Genomic DNA, 13,364 nt, shown 5'->3' on the forward strand with positions numbered 1-13,364 from the left:
AAGGCAAGAGCATTCCAGACTACGCTTGAAGCAGCAAAGGATGCAAGAGATGTCGCTTTAGGTATCTTTGTTGTAAATGGATTGCCTACCAATATATTTTTTGATTATGGAGCTAATTACTCCTTTATATCGCACAAATTTGGTGGAATACTAGCATTACCTTTAGATAAAATTGATAGTGCTCTAGTTGTAGAAGTTGTTAGTGGCAAATTCCTACCTATTAGCGATTGCATTAAAAACATTGTCATCGACTTGAACAGAAATATATTCCACAAGGAGTTGTTACCTACTGAGTTGAATGGCTTCAACATCGTACTGGGAATGGATTGGCTTAGTGCAAATGATGTCGAGATACTATGCAAGAAGAAGATGGTGAGAGTAAACCCACCTGGAATAGAGTCATTTATGGTATACGGGGACAAACATAGACCAAACTCTGGAATCATTTCCCAAATGAAAGCCAGAAAATGTTTTTCAAAAGGATGCACATCATACTTGGCATTTGTGATCGATGCAAAGAAGGAAAAGAATTAGATACAAAGAATACTAGTGGTGTGTGCCTATTCGGAAGTTTTTCCCGGATAGATTCCTGGATTGCACCCTAATAGACAAGTAGAGTTTCAAATAGACTTGTTTCCAGGATCAACATGAATAGTGAAAGCACCATACCGATTAGCACCGACAGATATGAATGAACTTATGATGCAACTCCAGGAGTTGTTGGAAACCGGTTCATTAGACCTAGTTTATCAACCTGGGGAGCTCCGATGTTATTCGTTAAGAAGAAGGATGGAAGTGTGAGGATGTGCATAGACTATAGAGAGCTGAACAATGCAACGGTAAAGAACAAATATCCATTGCCAAGGATTGACGACCTATTCGATCACCTACAAGGTTCGAGCTATTTCTCCATGATTGATCTTAGGTCGGGATATCACCAGCTGAAGGTGAGACAGTAGTATATTGAGAAGACTAGATTCAAAACAAGATACAATGGCACACTCCAAAACCGGAACGGCGGAAACGTTCGGGGGTGGAGGACGTCATGTTTAGTATCAAAAAGCATGCATCATAGTAATCAAAGTAATGAACAACCATTTCATTAGAAAGAAAGTGTTTACAAAGTATGACTTCACAAAACATAGAATACATATGTAAATAACAAAACAAGACTCCGAGCTATACTGCTCCATCTTCTAAATTCCCAGTGCGAGTACCTGTCTACTAGTTTCCTGAGATTACAAGTTATTTTGAAAGAGTTGATCAACAATTAAGCTGGTGAGTTCATAAAATTTTAGTGATGTGAGTAAGTTGTAAGAAAGTTTAGTAAGTTGTAGTAAATTGTAACTTTTGTTTAGAAAAGTTCGCCTGTTTCTTCAGAAAATGCTATATTTCCTACTTTGATGAAAGATAAGTAAAAATGACTCTACAATTCTTTTCTACGAGTACTAAGTAGATACAAGTTATATAGAACTCAGAGTAAACAAACTATCGATTGTATGTATCTCCCCTAATCCCACAATCAAACAAGGAACATGGAATGCAGCAGAAGGCACACATCACATTGGTTGTTAGATCGTCATTGTATATAAACCTAACGTAATCACTTGGTACTCACGGGACTAACTGTAATAGTTCCTTTATATTTGTTTAAAAGATTCCTTAAGAAAACCCTTATTTCTTATAATAAAAATGGTAACCACAGTGGTTACTTCTATAATCATTTAGTTTATACTGGTTTTATATAATCTAATATCGAATAGATAGTTAACTGTGTGAATCTGCCCTAAGCCCACAACCTAACAAGGAACAAGAAGCAAGGCGGAAAACACACATCCAACTACCTATTGGGTATTAATTATATATAACCCTAATGTATAAACTAAGGTATTATAGAGTTAATCACCTAAGGTCCTTTAAGTTATACTGGTTCAATAAAATGGATTAAACCCTTTACTGGTAAGTTTCTAGTTTTGTCTACCAAATGTTCTATTTGAAAAGTATGTTTTGTGCTAGAAAATTTTGCATTGAATTTGTGTCCTATGAACTGACCCATACCCGGTACCCCTTATGACGACTTAATGTTTACGAATCATATATATTGCTAAAATCGAATGGATAATAGGATGGGTGAATCCGCTCTAAGCCCACAACCAAACAAGGAACAGGAAATGAAGCGGAAAGCACACATCCTGTTACCTGTCAGATCCTATTAATATATATCCCTTGATTTATACATTAAGGAATGATAAGGTTAGCATTATTGTCCCTTTCTACTAAATGTACTAGACTCGAATGTTCCGTTTGTCATTTGTAAAATGTAAGTTTTCCCTAGTTTATAACTATCTTAACTCGAAAATAGCTTGCATTCACTTTCAAGTGGAACTGTCACAATATGAAAATAACGGGAAAATGTAAGTACCTACTAGTCTTGTGAATTGACATCCTGATGAACTGATTACCTTAAAACATGTTTGTTTTATAAAGGTCATAATGTGTAGGCTAGTTCCCATACTAAATGCTCTCCCTGTCAAAAGATTTTGGGAACCAAACGCGACTTCACCAAACGAATTGCTAGGCTGTGTTATCCATATTAAAGTTATATGATCATGTATACCCATTTTATTATCACCTATTCTTTAGAACAATGTGTTATTCATCATTGGTATAGTTAGTTCCTATAGTAGTTCTCATGCTATAGCATCTTAGTAAGTTCGTTCTGCTATAGTATCTTAGTATGTTCCTTCTTTTATCACGTATAGTGTATAGTATGTCTCTCTGATGTATTGTATCTACCTCCCTGTTTCTCTTTATAGTATGCTCTAGTATCTAGTTTGAACTGAACCTCTAAACTATACCCCTTATAGTTTACTAGTATTGTACTTGAACTGTTATTGAAATGACTCATTTTACTACTAAGTTATGCTTGTACTTTTAAAAATAGAGTTTTGTTAAACTATAATGTAACATAACTTTAAAAGAGTTTTTGAAATGTTTTAATCAGTTATAAAAGTCATAAGAAACCTTTTGAAAGATGTTTATAACAAACATTTACACAATTATCAGTGTGTTCAACTTGTATTCCCCTTAAAAGCATTTAAAACAGTTAAAAGATTCACTACGGGGTATGAACTTACCTGATGTGGGTGATTCAAACGAATACGCGTGTAAGGATGAGATGTTCCACGAATGAAGTCCCGAGACTTAACAAGTCCCAAAACACATAATATGGCATATATTGGCATAAACTTAATGTTTAGAAGCAACCAAATGCAAGAAACACCTCACGGGACTAGGAAACACTTTGTCCAAGTGTTGGAATCACATGTGATTAATCAAGGGAGAGTTCACGGTCATAGAGTTTACGGTCCTAGAGGTTTACTGTCTTGGGTGTTTATAGTCTACGGTGTTTACGGTCAAGGAGTTTACAATCGTAAACTCCTGGAAAATCATGCAAAACGGTTGTTTCTTGCTGTATATTTAGAGTTTCTAAGGTATATGGAAGGATACTTACAATTTGGAAGTTTGAATAGGAGTTCACGGCCCAAGAACCACTATGTGTTCTTGGTGTTCTTGGTGATGTTGAAGATCAAACCCAAAATCGAAGTTAGTGGGTGAAATCAAAGGGTGAATCAAGAAGAAAATATGTATGAACTCATTGAATGGAAGGAATTACCTACATTTTCGAGGATTTTAGGTCTGATCCTTTGATACTTGAGAGAAAATTTGAGTTTCTAGAGTTGTAAAGGGAAGAAATGATCAAAATGATCATAAATTATATATATTAGAGGGAGTTTACGGTCACCCTGACCGTAAACACATGGGTCCTGACCATAAACTCCTCATGAAGAGTTTTACGGTTTGCTGGATGGCTTGGAACTTCCGTTGATACATCCAAACACTTATTCCATGAGTGTACTAGGCTAAAACTCCTTAGAACGACCTTTAACAAGGATAGAGCTCATTAGAAGTGAGTCTGGCATTCAATTGAGTTGATTGGCTAAGCTTTCAAAGGAAAAAATTTCGGGTTGTCACATTATCCCCCCGTTAGATGGAATTCCGTCCTCAAATTAGCTTTCTTACAGTATTACTAGGGTTGTGCTCCTCTGATTTGCAGAATACCCACTCGTAGACTTGGGCAACTTTGCCCGAGTGTTCATGATAGGATTTGTACTTTGTTCCATCTATCATTACCTCGTGTATACAAGGCGTATATAATTAAGATTAGTTAGACGGTCAGATGTGCGACTCTGCCCCAGGTCCACAACCAAACAAGGAACAGGAGATAGGGCGGAAACACACATACTAGATATGCGTAATCATAATTATATACCACTCTCGCGTATACACTAAATAGTAATTGATGGGCTGTATTCATACTTAGCCTCTGTACTCGAACTTGCTCTGCTTGACGAGTGGTATTTCAAAAGGGTATAAGGAACTTACGGCGGCGAGGCTTCGGAGGAGAAAGTACCTTTCGCACGAGTACTTCAAGATTTAGAATACGAAAGACAAAATTGAGGTTTAGGTAGGACTGTCGATACGAATGATGAAGGTTTAGCTAACTTAACGGTTGAGGCGATAGAAACATATGAACTTAGTATGGTGAGGACCACTCCAACTCATGACAAGTGATATTAACGGGCTCTAGACTGAACAAATTTTGGCCGATTTGAAAGAAACGTGTGTTATATGATGATTTAACCCTAGTGTGATCGACAATGTACTCCTAGTGTGTTCAACAATGTACTCCTAGTGTGTTCGACAATATACTCTTTGTAAATGTTCTAGTGCTTTCTGTTTTCCCTTTGATGTTAACACTCCCATGTATCGTACCGCTATGTGCGAGTACATACAATGAATTTGCTCTGATAATTAGTGTTGATACGTTATATCTTGAACCTCTTTGGTACCACTACGATCACCTGGAATATACAAGTTATGAATAATTAAAATGAATAAGACAGTCGACTGAGTAACTCTGTCTCGAATCCACAACCAAACAACGAATGGGAATTAAGGCGGAATCACTCACTCTAAGTCTGCAACATCTTAGTCATGCACAACTTTAATGTATATGCTAAGCCATCATAGCTCCTCTAAACGGATCTTTTAGTTCACTTGAATACTATGATCTATTTGAATAAATGAGTTATTATAATTACTTTTAAGTGTTTTCCCCAATTTTAATCTTATATACAAATATAAATTAATTTTTAAAGTAATTCATAGATCGAAGAAGTATTGCTGCTCGCTGACGACTCTGGGGTTGATTCTCCTGTGGTGATCATCAAAATGCATCCATCCGCGCCTGAGTTCTTTGTTATTGGTCAGTCCCTCTGGTAGTGTCCATTGTCACCACAGCCATAGCAGGCTTGGTTTTCTTCAACTCTGGGGACTAGGGAGCTCGGTTGAGCCGGTGCCCTGCTGAAACGGACTATGTGTCCCTTTCTGTGGCAGTTCAGACACTACATTTCCCGGCATACTCCGGTGTGGTGATAGTTGCACTTTCCACACTTCGGGAGGGTTATAGCATATCGACTGGTAGGTGCTGGAGTAGTAGGTGTTGTAGCGGCATACATCGTACTCGCTTGTTGCTCTTGCGGAGGTTCCTGTGTTGTTCGCGTCTTCTTCTTCTTGTTCCCCGACTTCTGATTACAGTCCTTTCCCTTCGATGGTTCGAGAACGAGGACTTCTACACCATGGCGGACACCATGGTCAAAGAGTCGTTGGTCCAGGCGTTTGGCGCTATCGAATGTGGCTGGGTTAGAAGACAACACATCTCTTTGGTTCGGAGAAGTCATACCCCATATGTATCTTTCTATCTTCTTGCTCTTCGGGGTAACCATCCTGGGGCATAGCGCTACTAAGTCGCTAAATATGTCAGTGTAGGCCACTATGTCTAAGCCGACCATCATGAGCTCCCATAGTTCTTGTTCCAGCTTTTGAACTTCGCCCAACAGGCAGTATTCTTCTAGCATTAACTCTTTTAGGTTCTCCCAACCTATTGAGTTAGCCACTGATAGGTTCACTGACTTAACATGGTTGTTCCACCATGTTAGGGCTCTGTCAGAGAGGGTGCATGTAGTAAACTTCCCTTTGCTCCCTTCTAGGCACGAACATATTGCAAAGACCGAATCTGTTTTCTCGAACCATCGCATCAGAGCGATGACTCCACCATTTCCATAAAATGAATTAGGTTTGCAGTTCATGAATTCCATATACGAACACTCCCTTGGGTGTGCATGAGTAGCTCCGGGGTTGGCTAAGTGGGTACTGCTACCAGATCCGAAGGTACCACTTTTGCCGAAATGAGCTAGAGCAGTTGCCACTACAGAGGACATCACTGCTTGGAGAGCAGCCGTATCTAATTGTGGCGGAGGATGTGGCGGTTGAGTTGGAGTTATTGGAGTAGTGTGTCTATTTGATCTACGACGAGGAATATTTTCTAAAAGAATACAAAGATGAGATGGGAATAAGTCTATAGCAATGGATAAAAGTCGAAAGCTGAAAGAAAAGGTTATCCTAGTTCTAAATGTATCGGGTCCTGACTTCCACAGGGTTCTGGAAACAATTCATAAAAGATTCTATACCTAATAAACTTTATGAATTTGGAATGGCTATCCTCGAATGAATATCTGTTACTTGAATAACTGTTACCAGTGTTGGGTTTTTAGCATTCTAACACTTCCTAAGTGTACATGCAACCCTAAATACCTTGGATCTATGTTTTCTCTATTATACATGCAAATAAGAACTTCCAAGGTATTATCCTAATCTAGCATATAAAACAATGGATATAGTAGGATAGAATACATACCTTTTTGGTGTAGTAAGTCTTCATGAAGCTTGAGTGCTTAGTGCCCCAAGTGTGACACCTCAAATGGAATCACAATCATCAAAACACTTGGAATGACTTGAGAGAATTCTACACTCATCAAAATCGGCTAGCCCTTTCTTCACTATCTCTAGTGGCCGATTTTTCCTCAATAATAAGATGCTTATATAGTTACACAATTAGGGTAAACTCTTAATTGTCATGGTTTTCCATTTCCTTGGATCCATGGGTACAAATACACCATGGAGCATCCATGGACCATCCTATGGGTTTTAGCCCAACTTGATTATCCATGGAGCATTAGCCCACTATACAAGTATGGATGATTTACACAATCAACCCATATATTTAATTAGTCTTCTTTTGATCACTTAATTAATCCTAGATTAATTCTTGATCAATACTAATTAAATAATCTTATTATTCTTATTATTAATATACTAGAACTTATAATATATTAATAACCATAAGTGTCTTATTTCTCTCATTCAAGTGCATGATGGTATGCAACCCAAATGGACCATGCCGGGTCGGGTCAAGTCTTACCAAATATAGTTATGGACTTAGACATTAATCCAACAGTCTCCCACTTGGATAAGTCTAAAACTATTATTGCGTATGACTTCAGGAACCAACTGGCAATCGTAGCTCTCAAAAGCTTCTGTCGAACTCTGACCTTGTAGATGAACTCTGACCTTTGTCAGTGACTTGTCCATTAGATAAGGGATCATATATTCCTCCATTCTAGATATCATATGGACTGAGACATGGATTATAATCATTCTCTCTGTCCATTTGTTGTTTCCCGATTTCCGATTTATGACAACTGACTAATTGAACAAATCAAATCAGTCCTGGCCCGGCCGAGCACTTCCATTTGTCATCATCAAATCATCGAGGGGCCCACAGATATCGCTTTTATCCCGAAGGTAAAAGGAACGGATAAACTTCGACTCATATGGCTTGTTCTACTACTTGTTGAATCATACACAAAGGCACGTTTTATAGCACAGAGTTACCAAATGCGGTTTCGTGCAATCAATGTACTATCAACTCATAGTAACAACTCATATCTCTAGGTTTGAAGAATATAAGATATTATCGTCTCATGATCACTCGTGATAAAATCCATGAAGTGATTCCAATGAGCGCGGGTTGAATCCAATACTCAGAACTTATGAGCACTCATGAGTGTTGTAGCCCTTTGTCCAACACCTTAGACCTCTACAAGCCAACCCATGACAGTCTTAATTCATATCTACTTCCAACATATGACCGACTGTGGATGGTTTGAATAACTTAGTCATTCCGGAAGAATAACCCAGTTTATTCGGGAAGTCAAAACATGCAAAGTGAAACACAATAATAATTGAATCCAATATGGTCTCAGAACTTATGAATATAAATAAAACACCTTTTATTTATCACCATATGATTACACATTATTCATTGTATACTGTTTCAGCTATCAACTTTATTCTTGAATTTAAAACAATAGTTGTCCCATGCTCCAAGCATGTACACTATGTTTTCTAAACACTAGTCATGCCATACACCAAGTATGCATACTATGTTTGTCTATGATCTTTACTTTGTGAACTAGATCAATTGAACATAACTTCAATGATTGTCTTTTCACAGTCCCAAATCCTTACTGCAAATGCGAGAATTCCAAATTCATGCCATTTACAGAAATCTGTTAGATTCTAAACTTATATGCATTGATCCTCTTGTAACGATTATGCACAAAGTCAGAAAGACTTGACAACAATCATTACAGAGTATTCCAAAGGAGATCAGCTCCTTGGAAACATCCTTCTTGCATTAAGTTTCCTAATCTTAAACAGATTGAAAATTCTAACTTTGAAACATTTCCAGATTCCATTTTGACTATCACTTCTGAACAAGAGTTGCCTCCTTACAGACTATGTCAATATGGTCCTTCCAGAATTATCACTATACTTCCAACTGTCCTTGAGCAACCAATCTTTGGTAAACCTTAGATTGTCCTCGACAATTGTTTAATCCTTTTAGTCATATCCAGTTCTAAACCTTTTCCCTTCTTAATGCCCCAGGCATCTGGAAAATTTTAGAATGGATGAATATAGCACATGTAATCGATCCTATATCCGAAGCATACGGGACACGATTCATGATGTCTCACATAAAGACTAAACCAGTCTTTTGCTATAACATTTCCATTTCTATTTGCCAAGTTCTCATAATTCAGATTATGAAAAGGGATGCCGTAATCATAATCGAATTTTAGAACGCAAATAATGGACCCATATACAGAATTTCCTTATGTTGAGCCATTCCAACATGAAATTCATATATATCCTTGACTAAATGATTAAAACCTCACGATCTAAGCTTATAGATTTGAGATGAAGCATAATTTCCTCTCCCTTAATTATAGCAAAACAACTTTTTCCCAATTGAAACTTTTGTTTTCTATAATTAACATTGCTAACTTGCAATACTTATCATAATTATCATGCTCCCACTAACATGATGATTATTAGCATAACACTTATGCTCCCACTAGCTTTGACATGTACTCAGAAATCAGCTGGACAGTCTGAAATTTAGATTCATACACCCTTTCCGTAGATAGCTCACCTGTGTGTCTAAGCAATTTCAAGAACCATGAAAAGGGATACCGTAATCATGGTCTCAATTGCTTAGGCATTTGCCATTTCTCACAAGTCCATGTTAGTGTGCCGGTTAACCACACGCGCTCCACTAACGACTTTTGAAAATGCAAATAACACAATTGATATCTTCGTAAAATCTACTTAGTGAAAGCGTTTCCTCACCATCATTTTCATGAATCGGAGAGAAACCTTATGACACTTAGATTTATATGGTGTATGAGTTCCTACCCATATGAATTTGTCAAACCATAATCACAAGACAAAGATAATGACAAATCCAAAACCATATGGATTGAACTCAATCTTAACTTCTTGCCACCTGGCAGCTCAAGGGCCTGCCATTGCTTCCAAGTTGTTATGCAACAAACTGAGAACTCTAAGAACTCATATGCAAATCCAACTTTAACTGGAATGGGCACAGATATGTCAACACGATAGGTTATAAACCTCAAGTCGTGTGCTAGTGAAGAACTTGAGGTTTTATTCTTGATTATTTCTTGAGACTTTCAAGACCTTTAAGACTCCCACTGTCCTCTTGACATATAAGACTCCCTTGTCAAACATCCAAGAGATAGTGCGGATTCTAATCAAGAAAAACACTTTACCCAATTGGCCTAAGTTGGTCTTTGTTTTATCCAAAACATCACAACTTACCAATTTCAAATGTACAAGAGTAGAAAACTTTTACTCTTACATTTGACAAGTGTTTTAAACCTTCTTTAAGACATGTCACTCAAATGACAATCTTGGAGTATGACTCTAAGACTTGTATTGGAACGAAGTATGACTCATCTTCTTGATTTAACCATTTCAACAATTCAAGTTCCTCTTCTTAGTCATAAGAATGCACTAAGATTTCCTTAGAGAACTAATTTTGATATGGTTTCTTAACCATTAAGATGATCACAAAACTGATACTAAAGTACTCTCCCATCTTTTCAGATTTGAGAAACTTTTATCCTTCTGCCTTATTTGATTCTTCTTATCGATCTTTAGTGGTGGACTTAATCAGTGCACAAGAATGTGTACTCGATCCCTAAGTCCTTTACTTGACTCACACATCCATGTGAACAAGTAATTAGTCTTAATTTTCCAAAACTTGAAAGTTCTCATTCATCATGCTATACAACTTGCATGATTCCAAGTTCCGGTCCAATTGAAACTTGGGTGATGAGAATCTTTCCTTATTTGGTAAATTTAGACATTACCACAAATGAAAGAATCAACTTCATACTTCCACTCTTGCTACTAATGGAATCTTATAAGCAACAAAAATTTCCACAGATGCCATTGTAAGGATATTTTAAAATAAATAAAATCAAAAATTTCCTTTTATTTTAAAACTTTGCGGAAAAACTATCCTTACAATCCATATGAAAACTTGTTGTTATCTATTCCTAAGCAATATCTCATAACTCCTAAGAAGTAGCTCAAGAATCCGATTTTTCAAACTATGCGATAGAAATCCATCTATGCGATCAGATTCAGCATATCCTTCCTTTAAGTTTCTTCACTTTCCTTTGATTCTTAAACCATCACCATGCGACCCGGTCACATCATGTATCAAGAATCTCAGAATAGAAACTTAACAAAGTTAGATAGTGGATTTTACCTGAAGTAGAGTCAAACTTATTGACTTTAACATCCTTAGGTAAATTTGGCAGCTTCGCAACCAATGCCCTTTCTTTGGCAATACAAACATATGGACCCTTTGATAATGGTACACAGGACTATCACAGACTTAGCTTTTTCTCTTTACCATTTGGTCAACCGAGTTGACTATAGCCGATCCCTTTCCATTGGGAAGAGAATGCTTTACTGGATATCCAATGTCATCATTGTCAATGTCCATAAAGTTTTAGGAAGTTGATCTTAGCAAATAGATAAGATCATTAAGGGTCTTGTCATAGTCTGTTTCATAGGTGTCCCAAAGGAACTCACTATGTGACTTAGAAAGTGATTGAACCACCAACTTTCTCAAGAATTTGACACCCAACTCTCCCGGCTTGTCAATATGTGACTACATCTCCAAGATGTGATCACACCTAGACCTTGCCTTGCCAATAGGGCTTGAGTGACCTTAAACTTTTCAAGAACTTGTGGGTTAGGGAGAATAATTGGAGGAGGAGAAAGAAGTATGATATCCATGGGACATCATCTTCATTAGGAAACCTTGTTTCAAGAGATTTGGGAAGATCATAGGTGTCTAAACCAGACATCTTTTGGGAGATATTCAAGATAGTTGATTTAAAGTCCTTAATATAACACCCAATATGAAATATTAAGGCTAGAACCCAACAAACTATTTTATAACTTAGAAGAGGTATGCCGTAATCCAAGCTATAGAATATTTGAAGGTAGGTGAATGACGATTCACCAATTTCCACCAAGATAAACGAAATGTATAATTAGGTTTTAATTGGTTTTGAAACTCCTAGATCTTTGAGATTCATTGAACTTTTCAAAGGCATGTTTCAATCTCGAGTGTGCCCTTCAGGTTTTGTGACTGGGATGCCGAGGATCACAAAACAAGGTGTGAAGTAACCATGCAAATCACTTGGTACCCTTAATAAATTACCCCTCAATCGATGTGCCGGTTAACCACACACGCTCCATCGATACTATGATAAATATTAAGTCACCCTTTACCTACCTTGTTAAGTCCAAGTTAGTGTGCCGGTTAACCACACACGCTCCACTAACGACTTAGACAAAGTGTAAAGTGTAATTTCATGGATTAGCACCTTATTCACATTTTTCCTAAGTAACTAAGATTGGGTATTATTAAGAGTTTAGTTACTTAGTATTTTTCATTAATACTTTTAATGAAGGGAGAATTCTAGTCCTGTCAAACCCGTTCGGCTAACGACCCTCCACCAGTCAAGCAAGCGGTGGGTGAGAGTGGACACCCATTAAGTTGCCATTTTATAGGCAACAACCTTATACCCACCTTATAGACCGGCTTCGTGAATGAGGCGTACTAGCGGTAAGACTGACTTTACTCTTATACATATATATATTATTAACTTATAATATTATAAAGTATAAGGGTTGAATTTTAACTTTTAAAATTCTAAGGGCTAACTTGGAATTAAAGTATTCATAAGTGAAAACTTTACAAATTCCAAAACTTGAGGGCAAGTTTTGAAACTATTCAAAACTAATTAATTCCATAACTTATGTGTTTAAAGTAGTTTTAATCCAAAAACTCTTCAAGTTCCATAACTTGAGGACAAGTTATGGAAGACTTTAAACTAATAAAAGAATTAACTTTTCCTTATTTTATAACTTATGGATTTAATTATGGTTACATATTTTTCTTTAATGAAGTGACTCTTGAACTTCCATAACTTGAGGACAAGTTATGGAGTCATAAAAAATTATTCAATGACACAAGACTCTTCATTTTGTAACCATTGCCAACTTTATGAGTTTTAAGATTCATAAATGTGACTTTTAAGTTACATAAACACATTTTATGAACTTCTTTTAGATTAATTTGGATTAAAACCAACTAACAAATAATATTTTTCATCAATCTAAATTAACTCATAAAACAAGATAACATAAAAAAAAACTTTTCATGTTCCATATCTTAAGAACAAGTTATGGAATTCTTTAAAACATTAAGACCAAGTTTTGTAACTCCATAAAAAACTTTGAATCAATTTTTTTTTTTTAAAACCTTTTCATATCCATAACTTATGGAGGTTTCAAAAAAATAAAACTCTTTAGATCAAACTTTTAAAACTAATAAAATAATCATATTATTTTATCTTTTATTAAATTTGACCTAATTAAACTCATAAAGCAAATTATTCAAATTTTACAAATAATTAGTTTTTCACAAGAACAAGTAATTATCTTAA

The sequence above is a fragment of the Lactuca serriola genome, chromosome 8 (assembly GCF_051521515.1).
Source record: "Lactuca serriola cultivar US96UC23 chromosome 8, Lser_US96UC23_V15, whole genome shotgun sequence".
NCBI lineage: Eukaryota > Viridiplantae > Streptophyta > Magnoliopsida > Asterales > Asteraceae > Lactuca > Lactuca serriola.